This window comes from Eurytemora carolleeae, unplaced genomic scaffold (assembly GCF_000591075.1).
Source record: "Eurytemora carolleeae unplaced genomic scaffold, Eaff_2.0 scaffold96, whole genome shotgun sequence".
In the NCBI taxonomy this organism is placed as follows: Eukaryota; Metazoa; Arthropoda; class Copepoda; order Calanoida; family Temoridae; genus Eurytemora; species Eurytemora carolleeae.
Genome location: NW_019396134.1, coordinates 223,280 through 237,145, shown reverse-complemented (window position 1 = coordinate 237,145; position 13,866 = coordinate 223,280). Strand labels below are relative to the sequence as shown.

The window sequence follows — 13,866 nt, the reverse complement described above, 5'->3', positions numbered from 1 at the left end:
AGGCACAAACCCCCCCCCATCTTCTAATATGTCCTCCACTTGCCATCAAAAGAAACCATACCTCAATCTTTATCTTACTTCCTTCTTTTTCCCTCATCACTTCCCCCTATCTTCCTCCCCCATCCCCTCCCTAAACTCCCCGCCTTCCTTTTTCCCTCTTCTCTACCCTCTGTACCATACTTCCAAGTACGACAGGGGAATATATTTTCAAAAAATCCTACTTTTTGCAAACTTTACTCAAACATTCATTTGTTTTGCCCAGTTCAGCTTTTTATAAGACTCTTGAAAAATGTTGCGATCTTACACACCACTGAGAACTCCGGCTTATGTTAAGTATCTTACCGACATATAGGCAGCTATAGAACAAGTACACGCACCCCTGACCATTTAATAAAAGTAAATTCAACCTAAAGTCTGATCGCGTCAACCTTGTTGCACCGGCTATTCCTAAATTGAGTGTCTTCTTTTTTTACCCGATGTCCGGTTGCGATACAGTACAAACTGGGACCGGAAAGGTTGACCCGGCTCGGAAATTCAAATGTACTACATATAAACAACTCTGAAAGCTGTCATCAAATTTTTGAACAGCCTCGACTTTAAAGTGTCGCAGCGCCATTGCCTTAGTTTTACCTCACCAACTCACTTCTGTTGCCCTAGACATACATATACAACGGAGTCATGTGACAACGATGATTTTCAGGTGGGAAATAAAATTATTTTTCTTGAAACTATTTACCCCTGCAGTACTGATGTGAGAAGATCTGAACAAGAAGTAGCTCCGGTGGTTTAATGGTCTGGATATATATGATATCTTCATAAAACCTTACTTCATGCCCCCCCCTCCTCATAATTCTACTCATTTATACATTATACTTTCTTCAGATATATACTTGCTTTAATTCTGGAGTACATGGGGTACATGGCACCCTAAACTAAACTTTCAGTGCGTACTGCAATTATCTGCAGTAAACGGACTGAAGAATTGTGGGTTATAGTGGAGAGTGATGATTTTATTCTAGTACATAGTTTCCATTTAAGATTTAATTCCATCCGAGTACTTTAATTTTCAAAAAGTGTTTGAAATTAATAACTCATCATTCTACTCATTTCTACTTTTTATAGTTTCTTCAGTACATTCGTTTATTCTTGAGTACACGGAGTACATGGTTATATTCTAGTACATTGTTTCCTTTTAAGAGTACATGATCTTATTCCATGCGAGTACAACATACTTTAATTTTCTGAAAGTGTTTGAAATTAATAACTCATCATTCTACTCATTTCTACTTTTTATAGTTTATTCAGTACCTTTAAACTATATCAGGAGAAGTGACAATAAAACACGGACTTAACTTCGCCAAATCTCGTAAAAAAGTGTCCACAAATTGGCCACGGAACTAACAAAAAAAAAAGCAGCCGTCCTTAAAAGTTTCAACGTGAAGTATAGTATTAAAATGTGCCTCAAAGTGCCCACAACGCAGTAAAAAACGTTACAACTGCAAAAGTAACCTGTAAGGGACTGTTAGCGTAATTTCAAGTGAACCTCCATGCAAAGATGGCATTGTACGATTTACAACAGAACCCTTCATACCTTTAAATTGATCAAGCATGAAAAAGATGTTAATGTTTTTGTTTCTTTAAACTGTTCATTTTTACTTGCTGTTGCTCTGCGAAAGTGACTTGTTCATTTCTTGTTATTAAGAAGCAACGGAGACAGGAGAAGCTCGCAGAAATAGACACTTTTCAAGCAAAAAAACTTCGGTATCTTCATCAGATAAAGGTTGTAAAGGTTCCATTATGTATCAGACATGGCTATCTTTGCATGGAGGGTCACTTGAAATTACGTTTTCAATCACTTTAATATTTTTTAATAATTAGTCACTCATTTTCTATTATCTAAAATTTGGAGGATTTGTACATTTGCAAATCTTGAAAGTTAGTTTGAGTACACTTTGATAAAAGTTATTTTAATACATTATTAATTCTTAAAGTGGAATCCTTTAAACTTGGAGAACAATGAGCTCTAGGGGGGGGGGGGGATAAAAGGTTTTTGCAAACTATTCCTTTGAGAGATATATTGGAAGTGTGCAAAGAGACACATGCGGCAGAAAATGGAAATTTTGCAACTTTTTGCAGTCAAGGTGTTGGCACTTTACAGAACAGCCCAAAATTAGAAATAAAATACAGAACGTGATTTCTTACAAAATTGAGAATATTTTTATTGTTCCTTAATTTTTAAGCTGTTTTTTAAGTTTAAAGAGATGGATAAAGTTTACATCTAAAAGAAATCTCTTAGAAAAATGAATTAAAAATGTGCCTTGCTAAAAATATTATAGCTAATTAACTAACTTAATATTTTATTGAAAAAACAAAACGAAAAAACTTACATACCTTCATAATTTTAATTCATTCACTTTTTTAACTCAAGTACTTTTCACTCTACAATTGAGAATCACTCGGAATATGAAATTTGTCACTTTTTCACTTCTTTATTCAAACGTACTGACACCTTGCAGGGTTAAAGAGCTACTGTCAATTTCTAGAGGAAGAAAAGCAGAAAATCTGCGGACCCTGTGTGTCGAGCCGGTACGAAAAGTTTAGCCGGTAGGTCGGACTGGTACAAAGTTTTCAGCCTGGACCGGTTCAGCGGTATGTCGTTCTGGTACACATACATTCTAGCCGCGACGTGACAAATTTTCTCAATTTCCCGTCAAAGAAGACACATATCATTTCCCTGTTGTACTATTCCGACTGGTATCAAGGAATCGAACGGTTTAACCCTCGCTGCAGTTGCATTTACAGATTCTCACATTTCCACCGTAACTAAATTAGAATACGCATTAAATCAATTATTTGTGGTCATAATTAAATTTACATCACAAATATTAAACAATTATCAATCATAAATTTTAGAACTAACGAAATATCAACAGCTGCTTAGGGTTAGAAATTATATTAAATTTTATAGGGAAATCGGTGAGTTGGGAAAAATATAACTTTTAAAAACATTACTGTCATAAAAATCTTTAACGAGAATTAAACAAATTAGCGGATGATTTTCAAATTAATGGAAGATTTTCACAAACAAGAAGTTACATATTTAAAAAATGTATAAATTAAAGAATTTTGAAAGTTAAAAAAACAAGCAAAAAAATGGAATTTTTGAAATATGTGCATCTGTATAGATTTGTTAGATAGCATCAATTAAAAAGACAAAAAATTTGGTAAATAGTAAATTGAAAATTTCGTTAACAAACGAACAGAAGAAACAGAATAGTTGATTTTTAATAACAAAAAGACAACAAGCATTACCTGGTTAAATACAATCTGATGGGCCTAGCATTACCTAGTTAAATACTACAATCTAATGGGCCTAGCATTACCTGGTTAAATACAACCTGATGGGCCTAGAATTACCTGGTTAAATACAATCTGATGGGCCTAGCATTACCTGTTTAAATACATCTGATAGGCCTAGAATTGCCTGGTTAAATACAACCTGATGGACCTAGAATTACCTGGTTAAATACAATCTGATGGGCCTAGCATTACCTGGTTAAATACAATCTGATGTACCTATCATTACCTGGTTAAATACAACCTGATGGACCTAGAATTACCTGGTTAAATACAACCTGATGGACCTAGAATTACCTGGTTAAATACAACCTGATGGACGTAGAATTACCGTTATCAAAATTGTTATTGTTTAAAAAACTACTAAAGTGCCCAGTCCTACCTAAAAAAATATAAATATTTCCGCAGCAATGATTTCTACCTTTCTGCTTCCGGAGAAGTTAAATATAACTTTTAATGTAACCTTTTTATTCGAGTCATGTCAATTTCAAGTTTATCGTTTTTCTCATAAAATATGAATAATAATATAATTCTTGAACTACTTCTTCACAGAACGCATATATGGAAGAAAAAAAACTGAGCAAAAATTAATGTCTTATTAAATATGAATAATAATAAAATTAATGTCTTATTAATGTTATTTTGAATCTTAAAGGGGAAAAAGAATGAACTTAAAATTGGCTTTAAAGAAACATCGGATCATTCAAAATAAAAATAGTTTTTTTACAGAATGTATAGAATGTGAAGTAAATCGGTAAACAAATTTTAATCTGAATATTCGTTTGTATAGTCTTTAACACTACAAAAGTTCTGCCACAGTAATTTTTTTACAAAAATTTGGAGAGAAAAAGATATTCAAAAATCGATCGGCCCCAAATGACCCCCGAGAAAGATTATGGATGATTAAAAATGAACCTTTTTCCTCGGGGAAAAAAATAGGCATTTATTTTTTTGAAAATGCGCCGATCTAAACAATAAAAACTCCCGAATTTTTTTTATTTTTAAGAGAACGATGGATTAAATGGCGACTTCAAAGCAACTGTTGAAAATTTATATTTTTAACAGAAAAGCGAATGCGACGCGCTTTTAAATCCTAGTCTATCTAAATAATAAAGCTCTTCGTTTATATTATATATATATATATATATATATATATGTGTGTGTTAGCCAAAACGGCTGGATCAAATTGGCTGATTTTTTGTGAGTTAAAAAATTCAAAATTTGTTTTTCCAAAAGCGTTTTTAAAATTCCACAGGCAACGCCGGGCACTTCAGCTAGTAATATATATAGGTCTCCGATACTGATAAAATCAAAATAGATTATGAAGTACAATGGGTGGCAACAGAGAAATGGATGGATTATACATGACGTCACAAGTGTCAAATATAACAAGAAAAAGCGAAATTTTCTCAAATTAGTTTAAATGTTTTCCAAGATAAAATTAAAAATGTAAAAACAGAAAATATACTACACATAAAATTGCACTTATTTTATTGTAATATAAGCACTTTATTCTACAATTATCACTTTTATTAGTAATTTAATAATTTAATTCTACGTTGCCATCTATTGTACTAGAATATATTTGATAAAATCTACCCAGACCCTTGCCCGTAGTTTAATTTTCCTGGAAAGCAATAGAACCCGTGTTACTGGCAAGAAAACTGGTTAGTAAACCTTTATATCTTTAGTTTAGCAGAAAATTGAACAACAAAATTTTATTTAAATTCAGGTTTTCTTTTTTTCAAATTTTAAGGGCTAACAGGGGAGGGGAGGGGAAGGGTAGGGCACAGTGATCAAAAGTGTGCTCTCGTTCAAAAATCTATGAGCATCTTACCAATTACTTTTTAAAAACTAAAGCTGAAAACAATAGTAACACACATTCAAAATACGTTGTAATTGTCCAGGGCGTTGTAACAATTCAAAGTCGCGGTCTCGCCTTGAAGATTGACTTTTTACAGCAGCCTGGATCTATGTGAGATGCCAATTTTAATTTCAACGTGTGATTTTAACTTTTTTATGAAAAAGAGAAAATTAACGTTTTTGTGTTTTGTCCAGAAAGAAGCCACTACCGCAATTTAATATTTTGATAAAATTTTAGCTATTTTTTAACAATCTAAATATATTTTAAATAATAAAATAAAACGTTTCAATATTAGCAGCTCAGTAATGTCTCTTTCGTTAAATGAATGAATTTGTTTTTATTTTAATTGCAAAATGAAATTGTTTATAAAGCTGATTGATAAATGAACACCCATGTTTAAATTACTAAATAAATCTCTCAAATTAACAATAAATTCTAATTATTGTATGTATTTTGTGGACTGAAATATGAGCCATGTTTGTGAATAAGTTTATAAATGTCAGTTTTATTGCCTTCTTTAATAAGCCAATTCATGTGCAATTTTATTTGCTACATATTGGAAGCCATTGGGAAGTGTTCGGGGGGGGGGGGGGGGGTTGTATCGGTTCCCTTTTTTGGCGAAAGCGGTATGCACAAATTCACAAATTTATGGTTCTAACGGCATTGAGACGTCGATTTTTGGCCAATACTTTTTAAGCATTTTGCCAGATATACGACAATTCCTAGTCCGAGCCACATTCTCCTCATTTCTCGTCCGAGCCACCTCAAATCCTCGTCCTTTCACAAATATTTTTTTATGTGTCCAATCCTAGAAGATAAGAATATTTTTTGAAAATCTGTCCACGTTAGGGAATAAATAAAATATTGGATTTTCTATTACAAATTTAAAATTTTTTGAAAAATTGATAGGGTCCCAAAACGATGTTCTACAATTAAGCATCTGTCTGCAGTAGCCATAGTAGCCCTTTTTCTCGTAGAATGCCGCAAAGTATTATGAAATTCAATCAAACAGCTGTTTCTATTCTTACACTTTATTTTCAACCACATATCCTTAATGATTTAAATACTGTTTAAATTCATAAGGTTGTGATGGATAAATTGTAGCAAATGATTTAAATAATTTAAATTAAACATTATTTTCTCCTTGGATATAATCATGTGACAGGCAGAAGTCATCTTGGTACGAGAACAAAAATTTGCCTAGTTTGTAAATATAACAGAAATCAATGATTTTTCTATATGGGTTGAAATGGAAAACTTATAGACCATGTTCAAGTTAATACTTTGATATAATTTTTAAGTTATGAAAATTAGCCATTTTGGAGGCAGAAGAGGTTCAAATTTTAAACTGAATAAAGTTTGACATCATTCTCATGGATTTGAAGATTCCAACATTATAAAATCATTGCAAAACTATAGGCTAACCATGTTTTATGCCCTAACGTGGCTAGATTTTTAAAAAATATTCTCATCTTCAAGGATTGGATACATAAAAAATATTTTTGAAAGTATGAGGATTTCGAGGTGGCACGGACGAGAAAATGAGGAGAATGTGGCTCGGACTAGGGATTGTTGTGGTTGGCCTTCCTCCACTCAATATACGACATGACTTTATTGAGACATTTAGGAGGTTGGCAGGACAGTGATTTTGCATTTTGCATAATCAATAAACAAAAAAGATTCAATCTACAAAAGAGAAATTAAATATCGAATGCATTTTCTGCGTCTTCTAACTACATCAGTGGGTGCAATTATTCAATCGAACTTGTGAAGAAAACTCGTTAGTTAGACGAGGGGAAGTAAAGAATTTATTATCAAAGGGACTATGAGCGTAATTTCAAGTGACCCTCCATGTAGGGTTGTTAATCTTTTTTAAAAACGATCGGAAAAACGATTGTTTTTCGTTTTGTTTTAATTTTTTTTTTATAAAAGATTTCGGGTTTGTTTTTGAACTTTCAAAAACGAAAAACAATCGTTAAACTAAAACGATAGTTTTTTAAATGATCTTTTTAAAAAAACAAAAAAACTATCGTTTTTTAAAATTTTGCTAATGAAACTGAGTTTTGTACAATGTATTTTTTTTATCGAAAAAATAACCTAAATGTTTTCTAACCTCGTTTTCCGTTTTTTAAAACTTAACAATTGAAACTCTTTGCATGGAGGGATGGATCCCTTTTTTCCCGAAAACAATCGTTTCGTTTTTCGTTTCTTCTTCGACTTTTTCAAAAGAAACGATCATTTTTTTAAAAAAAGGGGAAACGATCAGTTTAGACTGTACGCAGTTCACACTGGAATTTGCAGTTGAATACAAGCTAGTTTTGATAAGTTTACACACACATCTCTCCGTACTCTCAGAACATATAAAGGTTTTCAGGGTACCGTTGTAAATCAGAAAATGCCCTCTTTGCATGTTGTGCCACTTTAAATTACTGTTGGAGACCCTTTAATGAGGGGGAAAAAAGAAGAAAAAAATTTAAAACAAATGAAACCGAACAATAAAAAACTTAACGTAATAACTGAAGAACTAGTTAAAAAAGGTGATATCTAAGGATTTTTTTGTTAAAAGGAAGCGGGCTAAATAGAAATATTAAATTAATCAATTTCTTGAATAGTATTGTGTAAGAAATAACGCCCATGCTGACTGAATAAGAAGAATAACAAAAAATGTTTAATTAATACAATATATTTCAAGCTGATGCCCATAATATATACAATAGATATATATATAATGGTTTAGATAAGAGATGTCTTATTAATAATTATGTGTATCCACAACTCCAAATCAATAAACTTGAAGTGACAGAACATAAGAAAAATTTCAGAAAAAGTGACGTGGAAAACATATTTAAAAGAAGAAAAGGGTAGTTTTCTTGTGAATGACGAAGGTTCTATAAAGGAATGAGGGAAAAAAGGGAACGAAGGGAATGAAGGGAATGAAGGGAATGAAGGCGATGAAGGGAATGATGGGAATTATGGGAATGAAGGGAATGATGGAAATAATAGGGATGATGGGAATGAAGTGAATGAAGGGCATGATGGGAATTATGGGAATGAAGGGAATGAAGGAAATAATAGGGATGATGGGAATGAAGTAAATGAAGGGAATAAAGGAATGAAGGGAATGAAGGGAATGAAGGGAATGATGGGAATTATGGGAATGAAGGGAATGAAGGCAATGAAGGGAATGAAGGCAATGAAGGGAATGATGGGAATTATGGTAATGAAGGGAATAAAGGAAATGAAGGGAATGATAGGGATGATGGGAATGAAGGGAATGAAGGGAATGAAGGGAATGAAGGGAATGAAGGGAATGAAGGAATAGAGGAAATGAATGGAATGAAGGGAATGAAGGAAATGAAGGGAATGAAGGAATAAAGGAAATGAAGGAAATGAAGGGAATGAAGGGAATGAAAGGAATGAAAGGAATAAAGAAAATGAAAGAATGAAGGGAATGAAGGAATAAAGAAAATGAAAAGAATGAAGGGAATGAAGGGAATAACGGAACTGAAAGAAATGAAGGAAATGAAGGGAATGAAGGAAATGAAGGGAATGAAGGGAATGAAGGGAATGAAGGGAATGAAGGGAATGAAGGGAATGAGGAAATGAAGGGAATGAAGGGAATGAAGGGAATGAAGGGAATGAAGGGAATGAAGGGAGTGAAGGAATAAAGGAAATGAAGGGAATGAAGGCAATGAAGGAAATGAAAGAAATGAAGGGAATGAAGGAAATGAAGGGAATGAAGGAATAAAGGAAATGAAGGGAATGAAGGGAATGAAGGAATAAAGGAACTGAAAGGAATGAAGGGAATGAAGGAATAAAGGAACTGAAGGAAATGAAGGGAATGAAGGGAATGAAGGTAATGAAGAGAATGAAGGGAATGAAGGGAATGAAGGCAATGAAGGCGATGAAGGGAATGATGGGAATTTTGGGAAGGAAGGGAATAAAGGGAATGAAGGGAATGATAGGGATGATGGGAATGAAGGAATGAAGGGAATGAAGGAATGAAGGGAATGAAGGGAATGAAGGGAATGAAGGGATTGAAGGGAATGAAGGGAATGAAGGGAATGAAGGGATAAAGGAAATGAATGGAATGTAGGGAATGAAGGCAATGAAGGGAATGAAGGTAATGAAGGAAATGAAGGGAATGAAGGGATTGAAGGGAATGAAGGAAATTAAGGGAATGAAGGGAATGAAGGAATGAAGGGAATGAAGGGAATGAAGGGATTGAAGGGAATGAATGGAATGTAGGGAATGAAGGCAATGGAGGAAATTAAGGGAACGAAGGGAATGAAGGGAATGAAGGGATTGAAGGGAATGAAGGAGGAATGAAGGGAATGAAGGGAATGAAGGGAATGAAGGGATTGAAGGGAATGAAGGGAATGAAGGGAATGAATTGAAGGGAATGAAGTGAGTAAGGGGAATGAACCCCGGGATTGATCATGTGTTTATAATTTCGTTGAATAATGAATATGCATATTATGATGTTAATGTATATTATATATATAATAATGTAAAAATAATAATGTATGTATGTACAAACATGAATATATCTATAATGAAGTAGTTACTTATTAGAATGCAGCATCTTCTATAAATATAAAGTAGTAATCTCTATTTGATTGTCAGATCATTACTTGGGAACCCCTTGGAAACCCCTTGACCAATTTGCCTCAAGTTTTGATTGAAGAACTCGGGTAGAACAATAACGGGAATGTTCTTAGCTTGGTTTAAAAGTTAAAGGGATTGACTTTATTAAGAGAAATTCGATTTCAGGCAAAGCTGGGACACACTTTTATGACATGTTTAAAAGTTCGCCAAAAAATATTTCTTCATCTTTTTTAAATATGTATTCTTAAAATATATTATTATTATTCACAGTGCATACAACGTAAATTTAGTTCGAGCAACTTTTCCCCGTTTAAAATAAAAACTTTTAGAATTAACGCTAACATTTGGTTTGTAATATAGAATTTACCGTAATATAGGGATAGAAATATTTTTGAGACATCCCTATCATTCTGTCAATGAATTCGAAATACTTTTGAGTTATTCGATATTTATTACAAACAAATTCTCCTTTTTCCAAACCGTCGTACAGCGCTATAAAAAAATGTTCATATTCTTAGTATTTCTACAAAAAAAAATTTGTTGATGTGCATTGTGCATTATGTAATGTATTGCCATTTCACTCCAACTCCTCCAACTTATAAATAGTAAATCAAATCCCCGTGTTTTGAATGGTTTAAACGTCCAACAGACAGTTTCCATTTCAAATGTTTTGCTTTTGGCTAGGAATGGGCCTCGTTTTGTAATTATATAGGAATTATCAGTATTAAACACGTACGTTAAGACCTTAAAAAAACGAAAGTATCTTTCGCATTATTGAACAGATAAATTATTCCAGGACCCATTGGATTCGGGCAGGGCCATCTTTGCAGAATGGGTCAAATAAAAATTACGCTTACAGTCCTTTTAAGCATCTCAGATTCGTGCGGAGTTTCTTTAAAGTGTTTATTATAAACGGAGACAGAAAACTAAACCCATCTCTATTGAAAGGGGTAGCGGAGCGGAGCTGACAACCATACAAAACAAGGATAAAGAAACCATCAGAAATATATCAAGAAATTCAAATATTTAATTTTTCTTGAAATATATTAATACTAGGCTTATAGGGCGCTTCGCGCCCATCTTCTATTTAAATTGTGAACATGTTCTTTTTGTTTACATTTTAAAACAAAGAAGAAAAAATTTTGTGGAATTTAAAAAAATTCGCGGATTGTCAAGAATTAAAAATTTTACAAATTAAAAACCTTTAAAACACATTTTTTAATTTTTATCATTCATAAACCTTCCCTGTGGTCACGTGATATCCCACAAAAAATTTGGGCCCGATCGGTTCAGCCGTTTTGACGTTTATTGGATACAAACAAACAGACACCCAGACACCAAGACAAACAAACAGACAGACAAGATATGTTTAAAAAACAAAACGGTTGAGAATACAGAATACAGAATACAGAATACAGAATACGGAATACAGAATACAAAATTCAGAAAACATAATACAGAATACAGAATACAAAATACAGAAAACATAATACAGAATACAGAATACATAATACAGAATACAGAATACAGAATACAGGATACATAATACAGAATACATAATACAGAATACAGAATACAGAATACATAATACAGAATACAAAATACAGAATACAGAATACAGAATAAGAATACAGAATACAGAATACAGAATATAGAATACAAAATACAGAAATCAGAATACAGAATACAGAATTAAAAATTCATTAAATTTGTTCTATTCCGCACCATCAGATATTATCAGCAAAAAATAGCCTCCTTAAAACTTCATTGAAAGGTTGATTTTGAAACCAAAATAATTGATATTTCTTATACGTCTTACAATTGGCTCTTATATATAGTACAGGTTTGGCACTATTCAGTCATTAATTGCTATATCTATCAATCTATCTATATATATATATTTATATCTATCTATCTATATATCTATCTATATATATATATCTATCTATCTTATAGTAATCTATCTATTTCTGCATCATTCTGTATTAACATGATAGTTCCTACACAAGTTATATTCCTTGCATATATTTATCTACAGTGAATCTCAGATATATGAATACATAGCAAGAGTTTTTTTAGATTATCGTATTACATATATTTAAGATCAAATGCCGCGGAAAAATGAGTTTAATATTAATATATCAATTGTTTTCATATTTCAGGGCTATTAATTTACCTTGAATTAAAAATAAAAAGAAGTTTCTTTAGAATTATCAATAAATTATGACGGTCTATGTATTCATATATCTGGGATTTGCACTGTATAAAGTTAAAAATTTAATATTAAAAATTATTTAAATTTTTAACTACAAAATTGAAAAAATGAAATAACAAAAAAACTTGTATAGAAGATCTTCCATCATTATAAATTGTTGATTGGTTGGAAGAATTGGCAGGAATGGTACAGGGTGTCCCACGAAAGATGATAGTTGGTGAACAGTTTAAAATGTCTTCTTACATAATTTGTAAAGTTGTTTGATATCTAAGAGAATAATGAAAAATATTATATGGCAGTCATATCATAGTAGAATTGATTTCAAAGTAAAATATATTTGAGCAAAAGATGTTATTAATTAATTAAACTGCAAAAAGTCTTTAATGTTTAATACAGTATATGGAAGAAGACATTCAAAACTATTCACCAACTGTCATATTTTGAGGGACACCCTGTATAATACGGGTGGGTGGTGTTATAATCATAGAATCATGAACTCTCAAGATTGGCATCGTTAACCATTGGTTTATGGCAGCTGATTCTGAAGAAGTATCGATGANCACCCCTCCGTTATTTATATCTTCTTGATTTCTCTTTTTAGAATAGAATTTGTTGCTATGCCCGATAGTGCACTGTTCACCTTTCTAGGATCAATAATTGGAAGATTGAGAAAAGCATGGCGAATTTATTGTTTATCTTTAGAAATTATTAAAACAGCTTTCTTTTAAAATAAAACCTTTTTGTAAAAAGAAACTAAGTTCTTACAACAAACTCTGAGTTTTTTATTCCTACATATTTGCCACCCTCTGTATTTCACCTTTGATATTTCAAACTATGAATTTGGTTAGACCAAGCAGTAAAAGTTAAAAATATTTCGAAATAGATTTAAACCATCAGGCTGCAAAAAAAGGGGTTTGAAAAATTGAGTTTGTGGCCAGAACTCATTTTTTGCATTAAACATGTTTTTCAACTAACAGAGCTTTTCCTATACAGAGAGGAAGGAAGGGGATGGGGGAGGATGGGAGGCATTTACTCAAATATTTGAAGAGCCAAAGGGACAGTTCAGATGTTTGAAAGTAAATACATAATTTATCAAAAATGAATATATTTTGGCTGGAAGTAAATTCTACAGTTTGTTTTGGATTATATTAATCAAGATTCCTCCTGTTCACGTTAAACTGAAGTAAATTCTACAGTTTGTTTTGGATTATATTAATCAAGATTCCTCCTGTTCACGTTAATCTAAAGTAAATTCTACAGTTTGTTTTGGATTATATTAATCAAGATTCCTCCTGTTCACGTCAAACTAAAGTAAATTGTATGTTGGATTGAAATCTGATATGTTTTTTTCATAACTACTCTAATTGAAGAACTATTGAAAAGATTAAAAATGTTTTGAATTTACACTATGTCACCAAATAACTTTGTATTTCTTATACTTAAGCGTAAAATCCAAGCTAGAGGAACTACAAGGTCACAAAGCCGATGATGTAACATTGATTTTACCTTCTCTTTCTGTCTATTTTTGCAGTGATTCCCCCTATTTCGAATTGTTTAGAAGTCCCTTTAAAGGGACTGTAAGCGTAATATCAAGTGACCCTCCATGCAAAGATGGTAATATCCGATTTACAAAGGTACCTTAAAAACCTTAATCTGATCAAAATGTGGAAGATAACGTCGTTTTTCAGACTTGAAAAGTGTTTTTTTTTTGTGAGTTTCTCCAATGCTTTTAATTAGGGTTTGCAGCGAACAAAACGTTTCGCGAAAAATGCTAAAATTTTCGTTCGCATTTCGCAAACTATTTTTTCGCGAAAATAAATCT

General features: G+C 32.3%; 1 protein-coding gene across 1 annotated transcript in view; it reads right to left on the bottom strand.

Annotated features, from left to right (window-relative positions):
- The window catches only part of LOC111695958 (toll-like receptor 6), a 23,927-nt gene extending 21,286 nt beyond the window's left edge, over nt 1-2,641 (bottom strand). Inside the window, exon 1 of the mRNA XM_023465453.1 lies at nt 2,392-2,641. The gene's annotated coding sequence lies outside the window, so the exon portion shown is untranslated. The remainder of the gene's footprint in view (nt 1-2,391) is intronic.
- Between the last annotated feature and the right edge of the window lie 11,225 nt (nt 2,642-13,866).